Below are 11,682 nucleotides of genomic sequence, written 5' to 3'. Positions count from 1 at the left end.
GTTTAGGTCGGCATAGATCAATTAACGGTGTAAAATCGGGCTAGCATCAGTTAATGGACTCAATCAATAGTCAAATAAGGTAAGGAAAATTCCGGAATCAATTAGAAGTCGACTTAAATAACTAGAGCATAAAATTAGGCTAGTAAGGTTAAGTCAAAGGGAATTAGCATAAATTATTAATCAGACATTGGTCCAAATAAGGTAATGACAGGTAAATCGAACAAAATAAGGAAGTGTAGTATCGTACAAGAAAGGCAAGACTGGAATTATAGTAAAAGATCTAAAAACCCTAATTTCAGCAAACCAAAAAATCAACAGTAAAATAAGGTACATAATGTAGATAGGAGAATTCAAAAAGAAAACCAAAATCGAACAGACTTAGTTTGATTCTGAAGAATCAAAACTCCAAAATTTAGAGCAAGAAGCAAAGAGTTGTGATGGAATGCATAGAGACACATAAATAACAGTATTAAAGAAAGTAGTTAAGAAATTGAAAGTCGAATTAGATCTAGAAAGATCTGAAATCCTAATTTTTGGAAGAATAAATTATTTTAAAGAAACAACTATAGAAATAGCATAGATACACGAAACATTAAAAAAATACTCAAAATTAAGGAACCTTGATAGATCTGGAAAGATCTGGGTCCTAATTTAGGGTAAGTAAAATTGAGCAGAAAACTTTAATAAATTCATGAAAAGAAGCCCAGGTAGTCATGCAGAAACATAGATATGCTTTTTTAATGAAAATCGGTACTGAATCTTAACGGATTTCAAAGGATCTAAACTCTAGCCTTTAGGGTAAAATAAGGAATACGCAAAAATCTCAGAGATTCAAACCATAAGGAAACGGAGAAAGAACATAGATGGAAGGAGATGAAGATTCGAACCAGATTTGGTTCAAATAAAAGAGATCCACTTGCCATGTTAGGCAAGTGATTATGTAACGCCATAATCGATTAGCTAGTAGAGAAAGAGAGCCGGATAAGGCAGTAAATCACCAGATGATTCCATATCTGGTTGGGAATCAAAAGGATTTGGAGGGAATTTTTGGTGACGGCGCTTTTAGGGTTTGAGAGTGAAGAGAAGGGAGATTGAGAGCATTCAGGGGTGGCGGGTTTGGGATTATGAGGGATTAGGGTTGGGTTTGGTTAGGTCAAAAGGGGCGGATGTATTGTGAGCCGTTGATCTTCTAAGATCAACAGCTAGGATTAGATTGTGATCGGGGGGGTTAATTTGGATGGGTTTGGGTCTGGGTTGGCCGGGTATGAGTATTGGGCTAGGCTAGGTCCAAAATCGAGTATTTTTAGGGGCTAGATTTTAAATACCCAATTAAATCAGTAAAATAATTTATAAAAATAATACATAAATAAAAAAAATGTCGTTTCTGTATAAAAATAATTTAAAATAATTTCTTAATATTATAAAAATATAAAAAGCCATTTTTTGTATAGATAATATAATTATGCATATATATATGTGCTATTATTGCAAAATACGCAATTCTAGCTTAAAAATGCGAATGTAATTATAAAAAATATAATTAAAATATTGAAGCACTATTTGGGCGTAAATGATGAATTTAGATGACTAAATCATCATAAAAATAATATGAGATATAATTATTGGATATTTGTATAGTAAAAATACAGAAATAAATTGGTTGAAATCCTTTAAAATTATGGAAAAAATTATAGAAATACTTGTGCACGTTTGTAAATGCATGTGCAATATTTTTGGCATGTTAAAAATTTATGAGGGAAAAATTGGGTATCAACAATATGCAATAAATTTACAATTGCATCACACAATCAATGTATTATTAAAAGAAGAAGAAAAAACCTCCATATTAAACCAAGTGACAGTCTCACAATATGTCTATACACGGATAAAATCGAAGAGCTCGATTTTACGATCATTACGTCTCTCTGTAGTGTTACTTTGAAGGCCCGGGGGAATGGTTTGAGGTTTCGACCTCGAGGGTTCTTTATGCCCGACCTCGGGGCAGTTTAAATCGGTGGTCATCATGGATAAACGGGAAGTTCCCTAGGGATATGGTCAAAACTGTCAACACCTACAAGAATAGTACCGGTCTGTACCAGACTGCTAGGTAGTTGTACCAGCTACGTTTCCTTGTAATAAATGCACATGTACTATGTTGAGATTTCCCTCCTATATGAAGGGGATCCTTGTTATTTTTTGCACACACAATATATCACTTACAACATTCAATATAAGAACATTCTCTGCTCTCTAACATAAACATATTCTCTTGATTTCACTACTTACATTTATTGATTACATTTATTATGTTATGTTTATTGTTCTTCATTTATTGCTTATTATTGACCATAAAGAGCCCTCATCAAAGCTCTCAAAACTGTTAGTCCTTCATTGGTTGTCCATAACTTGGTATCGAGCTCAACCTCGAGGTCCCGTATAGTTAGACTCGATGCCCCGGTTCTCAGCCACTCGGTTTGCTTAAACATACTGTTTTCAAGTTCTTATCTTATTTTCTTAGTCCCATACTTAGCATCTATTACCTAACAACCAGCATAAAAACAGATCACGTATTTTTAGAACCACGCAATCAAATCTAATTGTAATTACCATTTTCAAGGTAAACAATGTCACTTGGCAATTTACGACAAAGTAGTTAGGTTACGTAATAATTAGTTTTTTTTATTATTTAAATTATGCATTATGTATTGTTAATAATTAGTTACTCTTCTTGAATTTGAATTTAAACATACTTAACTATTTTTTGTTTGTACGAAAACAATAATTTTTAAATATTTAATTTCTGTTTTACATTTAATGTCATCTTTCAAATCTGACACTCAGAATCATCTTGTTACAACTACCATGACTCTACATAATTTCATCCAACGACATTCTTCCACCGATAAAGAGTTCAACTATTATGCTAATAAAAACATTACTGCAGAGATCGAGGAAGGAGAGGGGCCTTCTGGTATTCCTTTAGAAATGCAAGACAAGTCTTCTACTAATAAGAAGGCGTTGTGTGATATATAGTAATTTGTGGAATAGACTTCTAATTCATACTAAATAATGACTATAAGGAATTATACTAGATAATATTATATGCTTGGGTATAACTATATATGTTATATTGATTTAAATCTTTAATATGTATGTTTACTTTATGTTTTATATTTTAATTTAATAAAATAAAAAATAATAAAAGTCTCTTACGATAAATATTTAAGTTTATTGTTCTCTTTAAAATAATTATGAGACCTTGATACTATCTTTTTTGGTAATTTGACACTCAAAAGCACTTTTTAGAAATATTGACCAAACACAATTTTTTTACTAAATATTGCAAAAAGTACTTCTTAAATGAATTGTCCAAACACAAATTATTTTTTTCAAAAGTACTTTTGGAAAAAGCACTTCTGAAAAAATTTATTTTTCAAAATAAACAGTTTTTGGCAGCTTGGCCAAACGGGCTCTAAGCGTCTTAGTTCATTCCGAAATTCATCCAGACCCAAACCGACTAACCCGGTAAATTATACAACGGCTATAAAGCACATAAGGGGCAGTAAATGAAGAAATAGGACTATAACTCTCGAAACGACCTGCCAGATCGTTCCACTTACATCCAAATCATTGCATATGTACTTTTGTATTTTTCCATAGTATAATTTTACTAGTGTCTAATATTTGAAACGCAAAATGAAATCGTATTTGGGATGAGAAGGAATAATGATTTTGTTTTATTTTTATGTACTTGGACTTATTCTTCTTCGTTATTCGATAACTTGTGGAGGATAAAGTTCATTTTGAAATAAAAGTCTTATTCAAGGATTTTTATAAAAGAAATCCTAACGGGTCGTTTGGTTACCAGTTGTGATAGATAAGGACATTTTATGGGCTGGAAAATCGTATGAAATTAGCTATTTCACCTTATAACAAAATATAAGATATATATAAATTTATATTTTATCCCGGCACTAGTATCCTTGTTATGGTAAACAAACGACTCCTAAAAGTACACAAATGTCATTGTTTTTTGTCAAGTCTTTCACTATATAGTCAAGGTCGTTCAACCTCTGTCGGATACTTTGGCCAAATGCCATCCGACATCATATCGTGAATTTTGGTCTAAGCTAGTGCTGTAGTCTTTCAATGGTGTTTCTTATAAAATTACAACCTTCTTTGGTTTTCTTTTTTACAAGTCAAGCCAAGACTTATCTTCCGGATCTAGAGTGAGATGGGAGACTACAATTTTATTCCAGCAGTGTAGGTTAAATGAAACGGAAAATTGCTACTCTCTGTTTCATTTTAAGTGACTTTATTTGATTAGATATGAAGTTTAACAAAGAAAGAAAGAATTTTAAAATTTATGGTAAGTATATATTACTTTTCGTTTCAACTTATGTAGCAGCGTTTGACTCAGTAGGAAGTTTAAGAAAGAATTTTTTTTTTGGAACTTGTGGTTTAAAACAAACATAAATATTTATGTGGCTGTAAATTTTTTATTAAAGGAAAGTAAAATATTTAAAGTTAAATTATTTCAAAATATGAAGTATGACATTATTTTGGGGACACATTAAAAATGGACGCACAAAACAGGACAGAAGAAGTATTATATTAGTTATTAAACTTTTGAAACTTATGGTGTTAAACAAGACATTATATTTGTCTAACTATAAAAGTTTACAACAACAACATACCCAGTAAAATTTCACTAGTGCGGTCTGGGGAGGGTAGGATGTACGCAGACTTTACCCCTACCCCGGAAGGGTAGAGATGCTGTTTCCGGGAGACCCTCGGCTCAACAGAAGAGATAATAATTTCAGAAAAGAAACGAAAGAAGAGATAAGTAACAACAAAAGAAGCAAGAAAAGTGATAATAATATCTTAAAATAGACCAAATAAGGGAAAGGGAGTGCAATAATATAATCATATGCAAAATAACAAAATAGTGTGAACATAACATATACCGCTAACTATAAAAGTTTGTCAATAAGAATAATATAAAAAAGTTTCTGTGAAATTATTCTTAAATTTAAAAATGAATTATTCTTTTGTAACTATCTAGAAAAGAAATATAACCACATAAATTGAAACGGGAGTAATATATGACCTTGCAATTACTTAACCAGCACACTCGAATTGGCGTAATGCTCTTGGAATTTAACATTATTAACTATGACGATAGTGATTGTATTATATGTACTCTTTTGACTCCCCCAACTTCCACGGCAAAACTTGGTCGAAAGGGCTGCGTTCCTTGTCATAAATAGCAGTTTCCCGGACAAAGCTAATTTTGAAGTTAGTATGTTTAATACAATGAAAGTCATTTTATACGAATAATATTGGTTTCAAACATTTTTCGGTGTTTGGTTAAAAATATTTCTGAATAACAATGTTAGTAAATTGGAGAGTAACATTTGATAAAACTTTTGAGTACTAAAGATTAATAGTAATGACTTAGTGCTAGTGGAAGTAAATAATATGAAATTAAAAGGTTAGACAATATTAAGAAAAATCATTCAAAGATTAGGATAATTTTAAGGAAACCCATCTTACTCATTTTGATGTGACAACCAAATATCACAAAATGATTTTCTCATAATAAGTATTTCTTAGTAAATGAATTAACTCGTACTAAACAGGCTTAAATAGATAACTAAAACGGCTTAAGTAGCATGTTCTTATCTTTTATCTAAACAACTCTGCCTAGTACTTTTTTCTCTATATAAAAGGACATCTCCTTTGAGAGAAAAGGATGAAACAGAAAATAAGAAAAAGATGTATTGTTGCTTCTCTTCCAAATCCTCTGATATTTCTAAGATAATTCGAGTGGTACATTTGAATGGTCATGTTGAGGATTTTGGTCATCCTGTTAGCGTACAAGAGCTAATGGGCAAATCCCAGAAGAACTTTGTCTTCACTCATGCCCAACTTTTATCCACTGTCTCAAAGCCTCTCAAGCCTGATACCATGTTAGAACAAGGCCATATTTACTATTTGTTGCCTCGTTCCCTGTTTCACTCAAGTGTTTCTCCTATGGATTTGATTCCAGTAGCTAGAAAACTCAGTTGCATAGCAAAAAATGGTTCAAGGAAGAAACAGTCCAACAATTCAACAATTCAAGAATCAGAGAATGGAATTATAACATCATACAGAATGGGAGAAGGATCAAATAAATCACGACCGTGGAAGCCACTTTTATCCACCATCCGAGAATGGTCATTCAATCGGAGAAGTGAATCGGATTTGCAAAGATCGTTCAATCAGAGAAATGAATCGGAATTGCCAGACAAGAATTCATAAAGTATCAAGTAATGTTACCTTTTTGTTTTTTTTATTTGACTTTCTAAATCTTTCCTTTTCATAGATGTGTAACAATTACTTGCTTTTGCGAGTCTTGATATGTGATTTTTGTGGCTTTTTTACTGCTTCCTTATATGTAAAATAGAATGCTTGACAGCATATATTAATTTGGAGTTGCCTGAAATTACTTTTTTGTTTCGATAAGATTTTTGCAGTCTTTTTTTTTTCTCTCGGAAAAGGACCAAAATTCATCTAACCTATTGGATTGATGTCATTAAGTTATCCGCTCATAGAAGTACTCATTGTTATTTATGTCTCAAATATTCTCCTGAACAATTAAAAGGGTCCAAATATTCCTCTCACTAACAGTGAAAGTCATGTCGAGTTATATTTGAACCTTTTCAATTATTTAGAGAAATATTTATATATTTTTAATTGCTCAGGGGCATTCTTCATATTATATTATTTGCTGGTAAATATATATAATTTATTCATTTGGTACAAGACCTCGAACTTCTGTCATGTCAAGCTTCCTGACCTGCTTTGTACCAGCCGATATTTTGTGTACTTCGGGGCGCTGACTAGCCCTGCTTGGGATCAGCAGAATTCTAAAACTACGGAACCAACTGGTTTCACACCGGGAGAACAAGATTCGGAGCAACGATCCCAACTGTTTGGAAGATATCTTAACACATTACCCATTCCATAAATAAGGGGCCCTTACAAGAAGTCCCTAGACTAGGGAGATTAAATAACAGTTGAAAAATATCAAAAACTATAGGCTAAAAAAGGTAGAATATATAGTTTAACACCCTTGACCTTGAGACCAAATTCCGATAACACGCTTCTCCAATACATGCAACCTTTTACACACTCGACTGTTTAGAGTGGGTTACCCGACATGCGTGTCTATTACACACAAATTAAATGAGCCAAGTGAACTGTAAAAGTTGTATCTGAAGCATCTAAAGACGCCGCATGTCTATTTTTAAAATTTTTTATTTTTTAAGTCATCTCTTCATTTTCTGAAAAACGTTTTCACCACTTCCTCTATTCATCTTTTACGACCTGAACGATCGTTTTGAGCATTGCCATTTCGTTCAGTGCTTTGAGGTCTTGAGTAGCTTCATATAATATATTACGATTTGCGTATATGATTGGTTTTAATTTTCGGAAAGTTCGGGATTGATTGGGAATAGTAAGTGATTCTCAGTTTAGAAGCTTTAAGTTTTAAGAGTTGATCAAGATTTTGACTTTTCTGTAAACGATCTCGAATTCAAGTTTTGATAATTTCATAGGTTCGTATGGTGATTTTGGACTTTGGCGTATGTCCAGATTTGAATTTGGTGGTTCTTAGGTTGTTTTTGTCTCTAATTAGCGAAAGTTAGAAAAATTGAAGGTTTGGAAGGTTCGTAGGTTACCTTGAGGCTACCGAGTTCGTATTGTTGTTCGAGTAGTTGGAAAAGGATCGTTATATCATTTGGGACTTGTGTGCAGAATTTGTGCGTATACGATAAAATCGGAAGGTCCAATTTTCCATCGGTATAACGTTTCGTAGGCTCGAAATCGCGGTCGAGTCATCCCTCGAGGGCCATCGACGCTCGACCTCGGGCAGTATGAGATCAACGGTTACGGAAAGAAAGTGGGGAGTTCCCAAAGCGTGAAGCTAGAGCCGACAAAATCTGTCAGGCTAGTCTGACCCCGTATCGTGGCATTAAATAGGTGTCCCATCTCCATACCTTTGTAATAAATGCACGTGTACTATGTTGGGATTCCCCCTCTTATATAAAGGGGATCCTTGTTATTTTGTAAGCATCTGTTACTCTATACTAAATATACAAGAACATCCTCTCTTCTCTCTAATACTTTCTCTTGGTCTCGTTATCTCATTTATTTCTTGTATTTATTGTGTTCTATCTATTGTTCTTCATTTATTGCTTATTATTGTCCATAAAGAGCCGCCTTTGATTTGTCTATAACTATTATTCCCCATCGACCACCTTCGATAGCTCCCAGCCGATCTTCGAACTCGACACCGAGGCCCTCAAACGGGCATGCTCGAGGCCTCGATTGGCAGCGATTCAGTTTGGTTAACATCTCGTTTTAAGCTTGTATCTCGTTTCTAAGTCTTTCACATAGCATCAACTACCTAATAACTAGCATAAAAATAGATCACATATTTTTAGAACCACTAAATCAAATTTAATTGTTATTACCATTTTCGCAGTAAACAGTTTGGCACCCACCGTGGGGCTAAAAATAATAGTGATTAGTTTCTTGCTGGTTTAGCCACTTAACGCAAGCTATCTTTAACACTTTTTCTTGCCCAAGATCTTTGATTTCAGGTTAAAATATCTGACTCAGTGAACAACAATCTTGAGAACCATGGAGAAAATGGTGTAGATGTTCCATGTGCTGGTGTACCACCACGAAACCCTGAGAACGCACCAGAACCGATTCCCGTGGACGCGGTCTCGTGCGATGCTCAACACGTTGATGTAAGCTCCCACACTAGCATGAGCGTGCACCAAGGGGACCGACAAGAAGATCAGGAAACCCAGGCTAGGGAAGAATGGGAGGTTATCCTTCACGTTATTTTTGAAATGTTGCAGGCACAACTACTAGCGATTGCTCAGCTGCAAAGTCGCCAGAAAACTCCCAGTACGGTTGCGCCGGGGACGGCTCCCCTAGCCGGGCAGGTACCAGGGAGGTCAAGCAACAACAGGTCGGTAGCCGACCCCACCATCGTAAAGATGCTCGGGGACCTCACAAAGAGGATCGAATCGGGCGAGAAGAAGATAAAGGCCAATGACAAAAAGGTCGAGACCTACAACTCTAGGGTCGACCAAATTCCGGGCGCACCCCCGATCCTGAAAGGTATGGACTCAAAGAAGTTCATACAAAGGTCGTTCCCAGAAAAAGCGACTCCAAAACCTATTCCAAAAAAGTTCAGAATGCCAGACCTTCCAAAATACAACGGGACCTCAGATCCCAATGATCACGTTATTGCTTATACTTGCGCAGTGAAGGGCAACGACCTAAAGGACGACGATATCGAGTCCGTCTTACTAAAGAAGTTCGGGGAAACACTCTCGAAGGGGGGCCAGGATGTGGTATCACAACCTAGCTCCTAACTCCATAGACTTGTTTGCCATGTTGGCAGATTCTTTCATAAAGGCACATGCCGGTGCCATCAAAGTAGTGACAAGGAAGTCTGACGTCTTCAAGATCAAGCAGAGGGAGAACGAAATGCTGTGAGAGTTCATATCTCGCTTTCAAATGGAATGAATGGAACTACCACTGGTCTCCAACGTCTAGGTAGTACAGGCCTTCACTCAAGGTCTGAATGAGCGAAGCTCGGTGGCCTTGAAGCAACTGAAGCAGAACCTTGTCGAATATCCCGCCATGACCTGGTCGGACGTTCACAACCGATATCAATCAAAAATCAAAGTTGAGGACAACCAACTAGAAGCCCCTCGGGCTCGGTATACCCAAGCAGGATTCTGGCAAAGGAGCCAAAGCCAAATAAGGAAAGGTACCAACCATACACTGGCGACAAGAGGAACGCCCCAAGGCATAACATGCCCCGCCATGACCGAAGAATGGACCGAGGAAAAAATCTTCGGGAATTCATCAACAGAGCCGGATTCGACAGGAACACGGGGCCAGCAGAGGCACCTCGTTTGTCGGAGTACAACTTCAACGTAGATGTATCAAACATCATGTTCGCTATCAGTAAAATCAGAGACCCCGGGTGGTTTAGGCCTATGCAATCAGATCCTTTGCAAAGAAATCATAACTTAGTTTGTGAGTTTCATAACACGCATGGCCAAAAGACCGAAGATTGCCACCAGCTCCGAGAGGAAGTGGCCAGACTACTCAATAAAGGTCACCTCTGAGAATTCCTCAATGATCGGGCCAAAAACCAATTGGGGGAAAGAGAGGCAGCCAAGAAGAACGAAAAGAATGAGCCTCAACATGTCATCCACATGATCTTGGGAGGCATCGATGCCCCATAAGAACCCATGATGAGAAGAACAAAAATATCCATCACCAGAGAAAAGCGAACTCGGGATTACATACCCGAGGATGCCCTCACATTTAGCGACGAGGACATCGAGACCTTGTGTCAGCCCCACAACGATGCACTGGTAATCTCTTTTCTTGTAAATACATTTCAGATTAAATGTGTACTTGTGGATCCAGGAAGCTCGGCCAACATTGTCAGGTCGAGGGTGGTAGAGCAGCTTGGATTGCTTGGCCAAATCATGCGCGCCTCTCGAGTCCTCAACGGATTCAACATGGTGAGCGAAACAACAAAAGAGGAAATCACCCTTCCAGTCAACGTGGTCGGCACAATCCAAAGTGCCAAATTCCATGTCATCGAGGGAGACATGAGGTACAACGCCTTGCTCGGAAGGTCGTGGATACACTGCATGAGAGCAGTACCTTCCACCCTCTATTAGATGATGAAATTCCCAACAAAGGATGGTATGAAGACCATCTACGGCGAACAACATGTGGCCCCGACACTGGCACATCCACCTTCAAAGGAGTCGAAGGATAAGCAAACAGTAAAATAAAAATAACAAACTACACTCCCGGCTATCCCGACTAAACAAAGTACGGGACTGTACCGCGTCCTCATCATAAGCAACTAAAACATATCAGGGCTCAAAACATCACCGACACATCGTACACTAAGGTATGACCGTTTCCATTCTCTTTCAATTATATTCTACACTGACCCGAATGTAGGTATCCGATCGAAACGGCCAAAGCACTCTCCAACTTGAAGGCCTTAGGTTTCAAAAGCATGCATTGAACACTTTTCCTTCGATCGGGTTTTTATCCCAAAAAGGGTTTTACCGATGAGATTTTTAATGAGGCAACATCTATATGCTACCTAAGGAAGATCCAACAAGTATTCAAGGCTTCTTTTGAAACCAGCCTCAAATACCAGGGGCCATCCAGCCGGAAGATCACCTACTCGGAGAAGTCAAGATACGCCAATCAGGGGCTCAACTCCTGAAACTCTGCCCAAAAGTTTTCAAAAAAAGAGTTATTTTAAAAGAGTCAAACACTGTGTTTTTTCAAATGTGTCAAAACTGACCGAACTATGCAGGTCTGATTCTCACCGGATGTGGGATACGTAGGCAACCTACATAAGGTTCGGCCTTATTTTTGAAAAAAAAAAAAGAAAAACAAGAAAAGAGAGTCGGTGGTCGAGTGAATGTAATCTTGATTTTGGTCAAAATAAGCCGATCCAGCTTCGGCTATGTCTTAAACCGTTCTTGCCGAGGTAGCCTCAGAGTATTTTTTAGTTGTCGAAAGGCTATTTTCGTAAAAGAATGGACAAGTTTATGAGGGGTCATAAAA

Source organism: Nicotiana tabacum, chromosome 8 (assembly GCF_000715075.1).
Source record: "Nicotiana tabacum cultivar K326 chromosome 8, ASM71507v2, whole genome shotgun sequence".
In the NCBI taxonomy this organism is placed as follows: Eukaryota; Viridiplantae; Streptophyta; class Magnoliopsida; order Solanales; family Solanaceae; genus Nicotiana; species Nicotiana tabacum.
Note: the sequence above shows the minus strand (reverse complement) of the source record.